The sequence below is a fragment of the Triticum urartu genome, chromosome 1 (assembly GCF_003073215.2).
Source record: "Triticum urartu cultivar G1812 chromosome 1, Tu2.1, whole genome shotgun sequence".
Classification (NCBI taxonomy): Eukaryota; Viridiplantae; Streptophyta; class Magnoliopsida; order Poales; family Poaceae; genus Triticum; species Triticum urartu.
The window spans coordinates 139,019,711-139,036,238 of record NC_053022.1 but is presented as its reverse complement, the minus strand read 5'-3'; positions in this window follow the sequence as shown (position 1 = coordinate 139,036,238).

Below are 16,528 nucleotides of genomic sequence, written 5' to 3'. Positions count from 1 at the left end.
GCGGCGGCACACCGGGATGGCGCCCAGGGGCCGACAGGCACACACGCGCGGGCGAGGGCACCAACATCAGACAACAGCACAACATCGATAGGAGCAGTAGCACAGCGGCGACTAGCGCGACGGAGGCGCGAACACGGGGAGGAGCAAGCGCGCCAGCGGGGTCGCAGTCTCGCGCGCGCGCGGGAGCGCACAACATAGCACGCGTAGGCGCGCTTGGCCGGCGGCTCGCGGTGCGAAAAAAGGCGTACAGGCGCGTAGAGCTTCGGAACCGTCGGCGACAACAGCTACGGAGCGGCAGTGAGGGTGCTCGAGCTCGAATCCGAGCTTGGGAATAAATGGGGAAGTGGTGGAGCTCACATCGATGCGGATCCGAGCTCGACGGAGGTGCGGAGGCTGCGGATAGACGACGGTTGACGGGGCGGATGCATCTGGGGAAGGAGGTCGATGGCGACGGCTTTGAGGCCCCCCATATCGGACAAGTGTGATGATGAGGCGGCCGGGACGGGCGATGGCCGACGAGCGCCAGGGCTGCGAGCCTGGCCCCGACGCGGTTAGGCGCGCTTGCAAGGAGGAGGCTGGCGAGGTCGCCGATGGTAGGTAGGAGGCGCACGAGGTGGGGTGCCACCCTGGTTGAGCGTGGGTGTGTCGTGTGTGTTCGGGAGTGTCAGCGAGTCCAAGGCCGGAACAGAGCAACCAGGAGAGCGCGAAGATGAGGATTCGACTCATGGGCCGATCGCACGGCCTACTCACACCGGGCAGCTTTCCCAATGGCTTGCAGGCCCGAACTGGGCCCGTTAAAGGTGTACGTTGACATATACCCGTTGGCGTGTGTTGCGTGGGGATCTAGGATGGATTTGGTGGCTTCGGTCAGGTCCGCGTGTGTGTGTGCGGGCGTGTACAATCATTCATGGTGAATTGATCCCCAATTAGAGAGAATACATGCTGCATCTCACATCTGGCATCAGAGCCGTTTCATCCTGGAGCTTCCCTGCCACCCCCACCGCAGCAGATTTAGCGATCTTCGCCGATGAGAGGCCATGAAGAACATGTCGGCGGAAGGCCGCAACATCCATGAGTTCGTCAAGGCGGTCATCACCGATGACCTCGAGCAGCGCCTCAAGGTACACATCGACGACCTCCTCAAGTCCATGACCAAGCTGCTCCAGGATTCGACCAAGACCTTGGACGGGCTCATCACGGCCCACGTCGACGGTGTCCGTTCCGAGCTCCATCTCGACATAGAGCAGATCCGCTCCGATCTGGAGCGAGTCGACAAGGTCGACTACGAGGGCAGGCCCGGGGGCTCGTCTGCTAGCAGAGAGGTGAGAACCAACCACATCTACGTCCCTCCTCCGGCTCGCGGAGCGCATGATATGTCGTCTCCACGGGAAATTCAATCTCCCCGCGAACTCGTTGCTCTGGATCAAGGTGAGTAGTACAATTTAGGCCCCCAGGTGGAATTGTCACGATTTGACGGGTCTAATCCACGATTATAGCAAGCTAGGTGTGAGGATTACTTCAAATTATGGGGCACTCACTACAGCAGATGGATATCTTATGCCACTACCTAGTTTGAAGGTGCAGTCGCCCGATGGTTGGAGTCAGTGCAGAGACGAACAGCAGAGCTGCATTGGACTGAATTTTGCAACCTATTGCAGACAAGGTTCGGTCGGAATCAGCACCAGAATCTCTTGAGGAAGATGTTCAGAATTAACCAGACTGGGTCAGTGAATGAGTATGTGGAACAATTCATAGAATTGTATGATCAACTCACTGCATATGAGTCTAGTCCTGATCCTCTACATTACACCACCCACTTTATTGATGGTCTGAACCAGGAGTTCGGATGGCCATTGCCATGCAAAAACCACAGGACCAGGATACTGCTTATGAGTTGGCCTTGCTCCAAATGGAAATGGGCGAAATGCAATATACTCAGCACACTTCCACAACAAAAAGAAGTACTGCTCCATCAGGAGCTTACCCTTACAAGGCAAGGACAGTAGAAGACAAAAAACCAGCTGAAGGTCATAGGTCTCTGCCGGTGGAAGATAAGTGGACTTCCTTGAGGAATTTTAGGAAGGCCAAGGGATTGTGTTTCACCTATGGTGAGAAATGGTCCAAAGATCACCAATGCAAATCTACTATCTAGTAGCATGTGGTGCAAGAACTGATAGAACAGTTGCAAGGCTCCACTCCTTCTCTTGATGATTCAGACAATGACACTGATAATCTGATGCTACTGTCAGCAACTGCTACAAGCAACAGTGTGTCTATCTTGCCTTTGTCCTTGCCAGTAAACATTAAAAATGCGGAGCTGAAGTTCTTAGTCGATTCTGGTAGCACTCACTCGTTTTTGGACAGTTCCTTGCAGTATCTGCTCCCAGAAGTTACTGACATTAAAGCAGTTACAGTAAAGGTAGCATGTGGAGGGAAATTGACTTGTTCACAACAAGTGAAACAATGTCAGCGGGACTTTCAAGGCCAAGAATTCTCACATGATTTCAGATTGCTGCCATTAGGGGGTTATGATGGCATCTTGGGCCTGGATTGGCTAGCCAAACACAGCCCCATGTACATTGACTGGGAACAGAAATGGCTTTCATTCCAATACAAGGGTACTACTATCACTCTGCAAGGAGATCTGCCTAAGGAATGTGCTTTTACAGTTATGGCCATTTTCCAGAATGTTATCTCTGAACAAAAGGAAAAGTTACCTAAAATTCAGGCTCTGTTGGACAAGTATGCAGTGGTCTTCTCTCCTCCTACAGGTCTACCTCCCAGAAGACAGTTTGATCACAGTATACCATTAATCCCTAGTGCTCAACCAATATCAATCAGACCCTATAGCATTCCTCCTCATCTGAAAGTTAAAATGGAGAAGCAGGTACAGGAAATTCTACAAAGGGGAATAATTCAGGTAAGCAACAATCCATTTTCTTCCCCTGCTCTGATGGTTAAGAAAAAGGAAGAAGGAGATTGGAGGTTGGTCATTGACTTCAGACATGTTAATGCTCTCACAGTCAAAAGCAGGTACCCTATCCCTGTCATAGATGAATTACTTGATGAACTTGCTGGAGGTTGTTGGTTTTCCAAATTAGACCTAAGAGCTGGCTACCATCAGATCAGATTAGCACCTGGAGAAGAATTTAAGACTATCTTCCAAACACATATTGGGCACTATAAGTTTACTATGGTAGCTATGGGCCTGACAGGTGCACCTAATACTTTCCAAGGAGCAATGAACATAGACCTAGCTCCAGTTTTGAGAGGACAAGATCCTTGTGCAGTATGTTTCTTTGATGATATTCTCATTTTAGTAAAACCTTAAAGGAACATTTCATACATCTAGAAAAAGTGCTAAAAATTTTGTTGGAGAAACATTGGAGAGTTAAGTTGAGTAAGTGTGACTTTGCTCAACAAGAAATTGCTTACTTGAGCCATGTCATTAGTAGTTAAGGGATCTCTACAGATGCCAGCAAAATTGCAATTGTCAAAAATTAGCCAGTTCCTGTTGGTGTGAAACAAGTCAGGGGATTTCTAGGCTTAACTGGATACTACAGGAAATTTATCAGGAATTATGGGATGATCAGTGGACCATTAACTAATTTGTTGAAAAAGGGGGGCTATCTTTGTGTGGAGACCAGCTACAGAAATGTCTTTTCAAACTCTGAAGCAAGCCCTTATTGATGCTCCTATCTTGGCATTGCCTGATTTTTCTAAGAAGTTTTTGGTGGAAACTGATGCTTGTGATGTTGGTATTCTTGTTGTTCTTATGCAGCAGGACCATCCCATTGCTTCTGTTAGTAGAGCTTTAGGTCCTAGGAACAGAGGATTATCTGTTTATGAGAAGGAGTATCTAGCTATATTATTAGCTATTGAGCAGTGGAGACCATACTTACAGTTCCGGGAATTCATTATCAGGACAGATCAAAAGAGTTTGGTTAATCTTTCTGATCAGAGACTGCATACACCCTGGCAGCAAAAAGCACTCACAAATATGATGGGACTTAATTATAAGATTGTTTACAAGAAGGGTACTGATAATTCTGCAGCTGATGCTCTCTCTAGGAGACCACATTCAGATTCTTAAGTGTTAGCAATTTCTGGGGTTCAGACTAGTTGGTTGGAAGATGTTGCTGAAAGCTACAAGAATGACACAAAGGCACAGGAATTATTGCAACAGTTGTCAGTGCAACCTAAGTCTAAACTCAATTTTCAACTGATACAGGGGGTGCTGAGATATAAAGGTTGCATTTGGGTGGGCAATGACAGTGGCTTACACACTAGAATTTGCCAAGCTTTCCACGACACTCCCCTGGGTGGTCATTCTGGGTTTCCTCTCACCTACAAAAGAATTCGTGCACTGTTTAAATGGGTGGGTATGAAGAAAAAGATCCGGCAGTTTGTGCAATCTTGTCTCATTTGTCAACAAGCAAAACCTGATAGAGTGGCTTTGATACCTCTCCGTCGTATCTACTTTTCCAAACACTTTTGCCCTTGTTTTGGTCTCTAACTTGCATGATTTGAATGGAACTAACCCGGACTGACATTGTTTTCAGTAGAATTGCCATGGTGTTATTTTTGTGCAGAAATAAAAGTTCTCGGAATGACCCGAAAATCAACGGAGAATTATTTTGGAATATATAAAAAATACTGGAAGAAAGATCCATGTCAGGGGCCCACACCCTGTCCACGAGGGTGGGGCGCGCCCTACCCCCCTGGGCGCGCCCCCTGCCTCGTGGGCCCCCTGACGCTCCACCGACGTCCACCTTGACTCCATATATTCACTTTCGGGGAGAAAAAATAAGAGAGAAGGATTCATCACGTTTTACGATACGGAGCCGCCGCCAAGCCCTAAACTCTCTCGGGAGGGCTGATCTAGAGTCCGTTCGGGGCTCCGGAGAGGGGAATCCGTCGCCATCGTCATCATCAACCTTCCTCCATCACCAATTTCATGATGCTCACCGCCGTGCATGAGTAATTCCATCATAGGCTTGCTGGACGGTGATGGGTTGGATGAGATTTATCATGTAATTGAGTTAGTTTTGTTAGGGTTTGATCCCTAGTATCCACTTTGTTCTGAGATTGATGTTGCTATGACTTTGATATGCTTAATGCTTGTCACTAGGGCCCGAGTGCCATGATTTCAGATCTGAACCTATAATGTTTTCATCAATATATGAGAGTTCTTGATCCTATCTTGCAAGTCTATAGTCACCTGTTATGTGTTATGATCCGTTAACCCCGAAGTGACAATAATCGGGATACTTTCCGGTGATGGCCGTACTTTGAGGAGTTCATGTATTCACTATGTGTTAATGCTTTGGTCCGGTACTCTATTAAAAGGAGGGCTTAATATCCCTTAGTTTCCATTAGGACCCCGCTGCCATAGGAGGGTAGGACAAAAGATGTCATGCAAGTTCTTTTCCATAAGCACGTATGACTATATTCGGAATACATGCCTACATTACATTGATGAACTGGAGCTAGTTCGGTGCCACCCTAGGTTATGACTGTTACATGATCGATCGCATCCGACATAATTCTCCATCACCGATCCAATGCCTATGAGCTTTCCATATATTGTTCTTTTCTTATTTACTTTTCCGTTGCTACTGTTACAATCACTACAAAACCCAAAAATATTACTTTTGCTATTCTTACCTTTTGCCACCGTTACCACTACTATCATATTACTTTGCTACTAAATACCTTGCTACAAATATTAAGTTTCCAGGTGTGGTTGAATTGACAACTCAGCTGCTAATAATTGAGAATATTTTTTGGCTCCCCTTGTGTCAAATCAATAAATTTGGGTTGAATACTCTACCCTCGAAAACTGTTGCGATCCCCTATACTTGTGGGTTATCAAGAACATTTTCTGGCGCCGTTGCCAGGGAGCATAGCTCTATTCTTTGAGTCACTTGAGATTTATATCTGCTTATCATTATGAAGAACTTGAAAGATCAAAGAACCAAGATTTTTCCCTCAACTACGAGGGGAGGTAAGGAACTGCCATCTAGCTATGCTCTTGATTCACCTTCTGTTTTGAGTGAACTTGCGACACCTACACCTACTATTCATTCTGATACGCGGCATGTTATTGATGATGCCACTTCTGCTTTGCATGATACTTATGATGAAACTACTTATATGCTTGATAATATTGTGCCACTAGGTGAATTTCTTGATGAACAACTTGCTAGGGCTAGGGAGAATGAAATTATTGAACCTTATAATATTGATGAAAGTGATGATGAAGATTCTCCCCCTATATATGAATTGCATGTTGTTCCTGGGGGTTATGTTATGGATGAATAAACTGCTAGAGACTTTCTTGCCTACAATGATAGAAGTGATCTTAAGAAACTATTAGCTAAGCTGAAAGAAAACACTTTGAATGCTAGAATGAAATATGATCCTGCTTATGCTACTTCACCTATCTTTATTACTGATAAGGATTATGATTTCTCTGTTGATCCTGAGTTCATTACTTTGGTTGAATCTGATCCTTTCTATGGCTATGAGTCTGAAACTGTTGTGGCACATCTTACTAAATTAAATGATATAGCTACCCTGTTCACTAATGATGATAAAACTCGCTACTATTATATCCTTAAATTATATCCATTCTCATTAAAGGGTGATGCTAAGATATGGTTTAATTCTCTTGATCGTGGTTGTGTGCATAGTCCCCAGGATATGATTTACTACTTCTCTGCTAAATATTTCCCCGCTCATAAGAAACAAGCTGCTTTAAGGGAAATATATAATTTTGTGCAAATTGAAGAAGAGAGTCTCCCACAAGCTTGGGGGAGGCTTCTCCAATTACTTAATGCTTTGCCCGATCATCCTCTCAAGAAAAATGAAATACTTGATATCTTTTATAATGGACTAACCGATGCTTCCAGAGACCACCTGGATAGTTGTGCGGGTTGTGTTTTCAGGGAAAGAACTGTTGATCAAGCTGAAATGCTATTGAATAATATGTTGACTAATGAAAATAATTGGACACTTCCTGAACCAACTCCTAATCCAACTCCAAAGAAAAGGGGTATTCTATTTCTCAGTCCTGAAGATATGCAAGAGGCAAAGGAATCTATGAAAGAAAAGGGTATAAAAGCTGAAGATGTTAAGAATTTACCTCCTGTTGAAGAAATACATGGCCTTAATTCATCACCTATTGAAGAAACACATGGTCTTGATAACCCGACACAGGTAGTAAAGGTAAATTCTCTCTATAGATTTCATGAAGGTGATATTCCTCGTAATAAGTCTGCTAGCCAATGCTTAGATGAGTTTGATAATTTTATTGCTAAACAAGAAAACTTCAATGCTTATGTTGGTAGACAATTGAAACACAATGCTTATATGATTGGACACTTGAGTGATTATATGGCTAATGTTAAAGGTGAACTTAAACTTATTAGTAAACATGCTTCTATGGTTACTGTCGGTGTCAAAACTGGCGGATCTCGGGTAGGGGGTCCTGAACTGTGCGTCTAAGGCGGATGGTAACAGGAGGCAGGGGACGTGATGTTTTACCCAGGTTCGGGCCCTCTTCATGGAGGTAAAACCCTACGTCCTGCTTGATTAATATTGATGATATGGGTAGTACAAGAGTAGATCTACCACAAGATCAGAGAGGCTAAACCCTAGAAGCTAGCCTATGGTATGATTGTATGTTGTCCTACAGACTAAAACCCTCCAATTTATATAGACACCGGAGAGGGTTAGGGTTACACAAGGTCGGTTACAAAGGAGGAGATACACATATCCGTATTTCCTAGCTTGCCTTCCACGCCAAGTAGAGTCCCATCCGGACACGAGAGGAAGTCTTCAATCTTGTATCTTCATAGTCTAACAGTCCGGCCAATGGATATAGTCCGGTTGTCCGGAGACCCCCTAATCCAGGACTCCCTCAGTAGCCCCTGAACTAGGCTTTCAATGACGATGAGTCCGGTGCGCAGTATTGTCTTCGGCATTGCAAGGCGGTTTCCTCCTCCGAATACACCACGGAAGAATTTGAATACAAGGATAGTGTCCGACCCTGCAAAAAAAGTTCCACATACCACCGTAGAGAGAATAATATTTCCACAAATCCAATTTGCTGACTTTTTTTGGCAACACGACATTATCCCATGGCCCGGCGATTATTCGAACCGTTTCCTTTAACTAGCCCCGCACATAACGCGAGGCAGTTCTTTGACACGTCTTGTCAAAGCAGAGATCGTGTCCCCTTATCACGGGATTCTCATCAATACGGGCGTGGGTAACCCAACCGCGTCTAGCACTCCTAGGTTATAGGCAAGTCCCAAACGGCCATGGAGAGGACGCTTGATATTCACCCTCTTTATAAAGGGACAAGGCTTTTACTTTTTTCCCTCCCGTGCTCAATCGAATCCTTCCCTCGCCCCGAGTTCTAACACCCAAAGCCTAGGTCAGGTGCTCCGGATCTTCAATCATGTCCGGATCCAGCCTTCAAGGCCGATGGATGCCCTCCTCCATTATGGAAGAGGATGGCTTGACCGCCGAGGTTTCGCATCGGCTGCCTGCCCGAGGGCAGGTCGTCCCTACTCCTGAACCCAACGAAGACATCGTGTTCATCTCCCACTTCCTCCGAGGTCTAGGCCTCGCTCTGGATCCCTTCGTAAGGGGTCTGATGTTCTATTACGGGCTAGACTTCCATGATCTAGCCCCGGACTCCTTTCTCCACATCTCGGCATTTATTGTTGTGCGTGAGGCCTTCCTCCGCATTACCCCTCACTTCGGCCTGTGGCTCAAGACCTTTGACGTGAAGCCGAAGACGATCTAAGGGCAGCATGTAGCGTGCGGAGGCGCATTAATAAGCAAGATCGCTGGAGCTCCATGGCCAAAGGGTTCCTTTCCAGAGGTGTCCGGATTATGGCAACGGGAGTGGTTTTACATCACGGCTCCCAGAAGTGCCAAGTGGGCGGCTGCCCCTGTTTTCCGCTCGGGCCCTCCACCACAACTGATGTCATGGATTAGCAGAGGGCTGAGCTGGGGTCCAGCCAAGGGCGTGCCTGTACTACAGAGCCGCATTCAAGATCTCTTCGAAGGAGATTTCAGTCTGGTCATGGTGGTGCAAGTTATGCTGCTTCGACGAATCCAGCCATGCAAATGCCGACCCCTCCGCATGTGGGAGTTCAACCCAGAAGGACCGCGCTCTATTCAGAATTTCCTCGACCTGACGCATGAGGAGATGTATAAATCATTCTTCAGACCCCAAATAGAGTGTCCGGATTCTACCGGGGACGTGGGCCTGAGCAGCAACCGCATCGCCGAACAGGTAAATAATCGTATAGCCGAACACGCCATCTTTTATTTATCATGACGTCACTCTGAGAAATTGCTCTTTCACCAGGACTGGCTAACAAAGGCGAAGATGATTCGGTGTACGGCCCCCCTTCCTGAGGGTTTGGAAAATCCGGTACTGGAAAAGATGCTCGAGCTGGCACCTTGCCCGGAGCCCTCAAAGGAAGATAAAGGGGGGAATAACGAGGGCGAGAGCGGGCCCCCATCGCTACCAATTCCAACCGAGGGAATGAGCGCCTCCGTGAAGGAGGATAACCAAAGGGAATAATCCGATCTTCTCTCGCTTCGGGGAAGGAAGAGGACTACCTCTGAAGATCCGGAAACTAATGTTTCCAAGCGGGAGAAGAAATCTCCACCGAAGGGTCCTGCCTTGGAGGGTGCTCTTGCCGCACAAAGTCTGCGCGGGGGTCAGCCCTCCAACGAGCTGTAAGTAATGAAAAAGTACTTTCATAGTGAAGATATACTACCTTACCTCTGAGGAAAATAACCGAAGCCTTTATCTTGCAGTTCGGACCTTAGCCCCTCTCAGCAGAGCTCGTCTTCGAGGGATCTTCTTCCGGAGATGATGGAGAGCGAAACTCCTCCCCCGGACTCCCCCGCTCAAGAAGCGGGCGACCTTGAAGTGTCGCCACGGAGGACCTCTCCGGATCCGATGAGGCCAGAAGATAATCCTATAGTCACCCGAAGTCCCCAGCGTTCGGCTCTCGAAGAGAGCAAACAAAAGAGTCTGACACCATCTGGTATGCGGTCGGACGTACTGAGGGAGCTGTTGGAGCGAACGGCCATCTCAGAAGAACACCGTACGTTGATGGGTACGGTGATGGAAAGAATTTCGTCCGCCGAAAGTGGATTACATGAAGCCTTTATGAGTCTACTGACGGGCTTTGAGGTACGTGAAATGATCTACTTTTTGATAGTACCGCACATGTTTCGGTGTGCCCTGTGTAGACAGTAGCCCCTAAGACTCTGGTTGTCGTCGAGAACGGCGGCGAACAGAGGATCATAGTCCCAGGTAATAACCAGACTACCTTTATGTGCAGGTGGTGGAAGCTCCGGTGGCTAGCCGGACTAATGAGTTTGCCAAACTAAAGCGGCAACTGGATGCGGCAGACGCCGAGATCGAGCTTATTAACAAGCGGCTTGACGAGTCACAAGGTAAGTAATGCTTTCTGGTGAATGTCACATAGTAAGAGCAGCATGATGCCAGTATCTTTAATATGTTGTGACTGCAGACGGAGCTTCCACCGTGGAGACCCTTCGGGCGGAACATGCCCGAGCCAAGGAACAAGCAAGAATTAGCAATGCGGCTGCTTTGAAGTCGGCCGAAGAGTTAAGAGCCGAGAAGGCCGTGCATTGCGAAAGCAAAGAGAAGATGGCCAAGATGGCCGTAAAACTAAAAGACACTGCCGACCGTTGCCAGTTCCTTGAAGAAGAGAACTGAGTGAAGGTAGAGGACCTTGAAAAGGCCACGGTGGCGACCAAAGACACCCGCTCTGCTATGAGGGCGAAGAAGGAGGAGCTGCGTGAAGCCGGGGATATTGCGGCTGGGAAGCCCTTTCTGCTGCAGAGGAAGTTCGGAGATCCGCGGTATGCCCCTCTGGATCGGCGGTGGAGTTCGGCAGACGCATATATGGACTTGGCAGCGAGCGCTGTCGATGCGGTCGAATACTTCCGAGATCAGACAGATCGTGAAGTGGACAAGCTGTTCTGGTCGCAATTTAACGTTCCAGAGCGTCCGCTTCCCTTGACTGATCAGCTAGCCGAATGGGCCGAACTTAATAGATTATCCGGACTTGCCATGAGGTCCGTCGTAGATCATCTGTGGCCGGAGAAGCCGAAGCCGAACAACTATTTCAGCTTAGTGCAACAGTTCCTTGGTGCGGTGCCGCGCATCAATGCGATGAAGAGGTCGGCGTGCATAGAAGGCTCGCGGATGGCCTTTGCCTGTGTCAAAGCATACTGGGCGGAGATGGATGCTACCACTATTGCGGCGCAGGGTTCGGCCATAGGCCGAGTGGCTGCCGAGCACTATTTTGAAGAAGTTCTTGAGGGTGCTCGTTTGATAGAGGCCCAGTGCTCGAAGAATATTATGTTTGAGTGACATGTATTCCCATTGTAAACACAATGTTTTTATGAGATGTATTAAGGCTGTATTTATACTTTTTCCTGAAAGTAATATGATGCATCCTGTGCGGCTGTTTATGTATATATGTATATAACCTGAAAGATTGCAGTCGTCGGCTTTAACCCCCACGCATATAATGCGGAGGTGCTCGCAGAAGACGCGTGTTCACACTTAACCCAACGTCTTGGTCCTATTAAGGAGGTGATAGCACAGCGAACGAGGCAACCGGACTATAATGCTTTAACACTTTCACTTAGCCATAGGAGTTTGACGGTGGGGCTACTATATAGCCCCTGGTGGCTCCGCACTCTCCCGAACTCGGGCTGCGTATATGCCTGGCCGGGAAACGGCCCTTCGTTAAAGCGGAGTTATTCTAACATTCCAATAGGTCATCAAGTGGTTGACCAGTCTCGCGCTATATCATGACAGTCAGTTTTCGGCTTTCTCTACTGAGGTGCTCATCCGGATGAACCAGGGCACAATCGCTGTAGTTCTCCTGGTGCTGCCTTAGCCGATAGAGCGGAACGTAAGGCACCAAAACACAGGAGCCAGGCAAACCCAACATTTGACCAAAGACATGATTCGGAGCTGATGCATATAAGGCCAAACTCGCGACGCCGAACACTCCCTAAGGTATTCGGTCTTTATGGTATAAACCGGGCCTAAATAGTGCCCTTTGTAAGAAGCCCCTTGTGTCCAGGTACGTGCATTATTCTGACGTGGCCCCATGCCAAGACGTCAGCATCCTTCTCAATTGTACTGAGAAACCGACGGATGTGTATCAACAAGAGACAGTAAAAAAGGTTTACGCATGGTCTTAATCTAAAAAGAATCCTTGGAACGGGTCCCTGCTGCACGTCTGCGCCTGTGTCTCCGTTGTGCCGTATCCTGGATGGGTGTAGCATGATGGTCATCTGTAAAAGAGAGGAACTTAGGTGAAAAGTTGTCGTGCAAAAAGGTAGTTTTAAAGAAACCATGTATAATTCAAGATGAGTAAAAATTGCCACTTGTCTGCGCGCGTTGAGCCCCTTGTATTTGTAATAGGGTGTGGCCATCAATCCTGTATGAATTCATATAGCTACACCGGACTCGTCTAACCGTGTCCGTGGTCTTGACGACCTATCAAATGCTTTAGTTGGTGAGGCCGTTTTTAGTGTGCGGCTGCCAAGGCAGTCGCACTCTCTTCGGCGCGCAAAGATCGCTCAATATTTCCATTCACTGTAATGATGCCACGTGGACCGGGCATCTTGAGCGTGAGGGAAGCGTAATGCGGTATTGCATTAAAGCGAGCGAAAGCTTCGCGCCCAAGTAGTGCTTGATAGCCACTTTGGAACGGAGCAATGTGGAAGGTTAAATGTTCGCTACGGAAGTTATCGGGGAAACCGAATATAACCTCTAGTAGCAGGGAGCCCGTGCAATGAGCCCCTGGGCCTGGCGTTACTCCTTTAAAGGTAGTATTGCTGTGGCAAATTTTAGTTGTGTCTATCGCCATTTTGCGGATTGTGTCTTGGTATATTAGGTTTAGACTGCTGCCACCATCCATCGGGACTCGTGTGAAGTGGTATCCGTCAATTATTGGGTCTAATACCAAGGCAGCCCATCCTGCACGTCGGATACTTGCTGAGTAATCCCGATGGTCGAAAATGATCGGTTGAGACGACCAGTGGCAGGACTCCGCGGTGATAGGCCCTTGGGCATATTTCTCTGGGAGTGCCACTTTGTTTCTCCCCTTGATCACGTGTAACACGTTTACTGTTTTGACTTCTGGTGGAAGTTTCTTTTGTTCCCCAGTGTCTTGCTTGAGAGGCTCATCCTCATCTTCTCTTGGTGTATCCTCCCCCTTGTGTACGGCGTTGAGCTTGCCGGACTGCTTGAAGACCCAACATTCTCTGTGGGTATGATTAGCGGGTTTACCAGGGGTGCTATGGATCTGACATATTTGGTCCAGAATTTTGTTTAGGCTGGACAGTTCATCTCTGGCGCCTTTAGAGGGCGGCTTTTGCTGACCTGGCCGAGAGCTTCTGAATCCGGCGTTTACTACCGTGCTCTTCGGGCTGTCTTCTTTATTCCGGCGTTTATTATTATTGCTGCGTCGTGATTTACCATTTCCATTTCTAACTTCGGATGTACTGGGGTCGCTGGTGCTGCATCTGGCTAGCCAGCTATCCTCACTCGCGCAAAAGCGGGTCATGAGGCTTGTTAATGCTGCCATTGTTCTCGGCTTTTCTTGGCCGAGGTGTCTGGCAAGCCATTCGTCACGGACGCTATGCTTAAAAGCTGCCAAGGCTTCGGCGTTCGGACAGTCGACTATTTGGTTCTTTTTAGTAAGAAACATGTTCTAAAGCTTTCGGGCTGACTCTCCGGGCTGTTGAGTTATATGACTCAAATCGTCCTCATCCGGAGGTCGGACATAAGTCCCTTGAAAATTTGCCCAAAAAGCGTCTTCGAGCTCTTCCCAGCTTCCAATGGAGCTTTCGGGGAGGCTTTTAAGCCAGTGCCGAGCTGGCCCTTTGAGTTTGAGGGGTAAATACTTAATGTCATGGAGATCATCTCCTTGAGCCATACGGATATGGAGGATATAGTCCTCAATCCAGACCCCAGGGTCTGTTGTTCCGTCGTATGCCTCTATGTTTACGGGTTTGAATCCCTCTGGAAATTCATGGTCCAGCACCTCGTCGGTGAAACATAGGGGGTGTGCGGCACCCCTGTATATGGGTGTACCATAGTGTTCAGATGTTTGGTGTGTTGCATCGTATGCTGGAGCGCGCCTGCGTGGTCCATAGATGGATCTGGTTGCGCCGTCCTTTTGATGCGAGCCCTCACATGGATCGCGTATTGGCTTATGTGCGGGATTGCTTGCCGCTCTATGTTGGCCGTGAGGTCATCTATCCGGCCAGGTGGCCATTTTAATTTTTGGTTGCGGGGGATCTAAGGCCTCCTCATCGAATTCGGGTAGCAACTTCCGCTTCGGGTAGCTCTTGGTGGGGCGATTACCGCTGTACTTCGCTGTTGTGTTGAGTACTTTACTTCGTCTGATTTGGAGTGTGTCTTGCGCAGCCTTGAGCCTTTGCTTCTGATTTTTTTAGACTCCTCACGGTGGAAACGCGCCTTTGATGGGCATTCTGTTGCTCCGGGTTTCTGTCCGGTGTGATGTCGTTTGGACTATTATCTTTGACAGAGTCAGGTTGTTCGGTTTGATTCTCTGTGTTGCCGTGGTCCGGCAATGGTTCACCCTGCTGTAACGCTGGGTCTATATGATCGTTGTTTCTACCGAGGCGGGATTTGGGGCGGCGCTTACGCCGCCGCTTTGACTGCTTCTCGAGGGGACAACCCTTCATTGCGTCCTTCCATTCCTCGTCGTCGTTTTCTTTTGGTGTGTCCACCATGTATACGTCATGTGGTGAAGTGGGCGTCCAGTGCCCTGTGGACAGTGGTTCCTGTTCGTCTCCTGCATCGTCGTCCATACCGTCGATGTCTTCGGAGTCAGAGTCGAGCATGTCGGTTAAGTCATCGACAATGGCTACTAAGTGGGTGGTGGGTGGGCGGCGAATTTCTTCGTCATCCGCATCCCAATCCTGCCGGGCATAGTTCGGCCAGGACTCTCCTGACAAGGAGAGAGACTTTAATGAATTCAGTATGTCGCCGAAGGGCGAGTGCTGAAAGATATCTGCGGAGGTAAACTCCATGATCGGCGCCCAACCGGATTCGATAGGAACGGGCGCAGGCGGTTCGGAGTCTGTGGCCGGAGAAGTATCCGGCAGTTTAAGAACACAGCTCTTGTGAAGGGTAAGGTCAATATTCGGCTCGATCGCCGCTGAGGATACGGCCTCCGTGACGGGGTCTATCCACCCGTCCATGGATGGCGCAACTGGCTCCGAATTGAGGCTCGGAGCGGCTGCCGGTGCGATCTCCTAAATACGGTCCGATGGTAGAGCTAAATCGTACTCATCGTGACCGTGTGGGGCACAAGGCAGGGGCTCGAATCCGTCGAAGATCAAGTCTCCGCGGATATCGGCCGTGTAATTTAAGCTTCCAAACCTGACCTGACGGCCAGGGGCGTAACTTTTGATCTGCTCCAGATGGCCAAGCGAGTTGGCCCGCAGTGCGAAGCCACCGAACACAAAGATCTGTCCGGGGAGAAAAGTCTCACCCTAGACTGCATCGCTATCGATGATAGAAGGAGCCATCAAGCCTAACGGCGACGAAACAGAGGAACTCTCAATGAAAGCACCAATGTTGGTGTCAAAACCGGCGGATCTTGGGTAGGGGGTTCCGAACTGTGCGTCTAAGGCGGATGGTAACAGGAGGCAGGGGACACGATGTTTTACCCAGGTTCGGGCCCTCTTGATGGAGGTAAAACTCTATGTCCTGCTTGATTAATATTGATGATATGGGTAGTACAAGAGTAGATCTACCACGAGATCAGAGAGGCTAAACCCTAGAAGCTAGCCTATGGTATGATTGTATGTTGTCCTACGGACTAAAACCCTCCGGTTTATATAGACACCGGAGAGGGTTAGGGTTACACAAGGTCGGTTACAAAGGAGGAGATACACATATCCGTATTGCCTAGCTTGCCTTCCACGCCAAGTAGAGTCCCATCCGGACATGAGACAAAGTCTTCAATCTTGTATCTTCATAGTCTAACAGTCCGGCCAATGGATATAGTCCGGCTGTCCGGAAACCCCCTAATCCAGGACTCCCTCAGTTACCACTCAAGTAGAACAAGTACTTAAAGCTCAGAATGATTTGCTCAATGAATTGAATAGTAAAAATAATGACTTTGCTATTAGAGTTGCAACTAGAGGAGGTAAAGTGACTCAGGAATCTGTATATCCTGAGGGTCATCCTAAGAGAATTGAGCAAGATTCTCAGAGAATTAATATTGATGCACCTAGTCCTTCTAAAAGGAAGAGAAAGAAAAATGATAGGACTTTGCATGCTTCTAGTGAACCTGTTATTGACACACCTGAGAATCCCAATAATATCTCTATCTCCGATGCTGAAACACAATCTAGTAATGAACATGAACCTAGTGATAATGTTAATGATGATGCTCATGTT